The sequence below is a fragment of the Chinchilla lanigera genome, unplaced genomic scaffold (assembly GCF_000276665.1).
Source record: "Chinchilla lanigera isolate Chin_1 unplaced genomic scaffold, ChiLan1.0 scaffold00019, whole genome shotgun sequence".
Lineage (NCBI taxonomy): Eukaryota > Metazoa > Chordata > Mammalia > Rodentia > Chinchillidae > Chinchilla > Chinchilla lanigera.
The window spans coordinates 28,438,566-28,439,204 of record NW_004955420.1 but is presented as its reverse complement, the minus strand read 5'-3'; the positions used below and the strand labels follow the sequence as shown (position 1 = coordinate 28,439,204).

At 76.1% G+C, this 639-nt stretch overlaps 1 protein-coding gene across 1 annotated transcript in view; it reads right to left on the bottom strand.

The window, feature by feature from the left end:
• Cck (cholecystokinin) overlaps positions 1-399 on the bottom strand; it is a 4,653-nt gene extending 4,254 nt beyond the window's left edge. The window contains exon 1 of the mRNA XM_005383549.2: positions 17-399. The gene's annotated coding sequence lies outside the window, so the exon portion shown is untranslated. The remainder of the gene's footprint in view (positions 1-16) is intronic.
• Positions 400-639: the final 240 nt, after the last annotated feature.

The following is a 639-nucleotide window of genomic DNA, read 5'->3' as shown; positions in this document are numbered from 1 at the left end:
GGTCCGCGGCACCTACCTCTGGGCGAAGCGCGGAGACTCCCGCAGGCGCCCGGCGCCGCCCCTTAAGTAGCCCGGGTCGCCGTCCCTGCCGTGACGCAGCCCCGCCGCACGTGCGCACGGCCGTGGCGACGGTTGGGGGCGGGGGGCCCGGGAGACCCGGTCGCTCCGCTTGGGGACCGTGCGGTCCTGGGGGAGCCTGAGGGGGGCCGGGACGCGGCGTCAGCCCCTCCGCGCCCTCGGGCGCCCCGGGCTCCACCTGTAGGGCTCTGGGAGGAAGGACGGGCGGCGCCCTCGGCCCCTGGAAAGCCTTCGGAGCTTCCCGCCCCCCGGCCCGGTTACGCCGTCCCGGCCGCAGCGCGCGGCTTACCAGAGGGGTCCCCCGCGCGCCCGCCCCGCGCGCTCACGCACTCCTTCCTGGCGGCGAAGCCTCGCGCGCTCCAGCCCGCCAAGTTCCGCCTGGACTCGCCGGAACCCTAATCCTAACCCTCTCGGCCTGGGGCGGAGGCATCGCCCCTTTCCCGCGAGCGAAAAGGACGCCGAGCAAGCGGTGCACCCTCCCTCGGAGCGGAGCCGGGAGAGCGGGCGTCCACGCCCTGAGCCAAGTGGATTGGGCTCCGCGCTGGGCCCTTTGCATCCGCT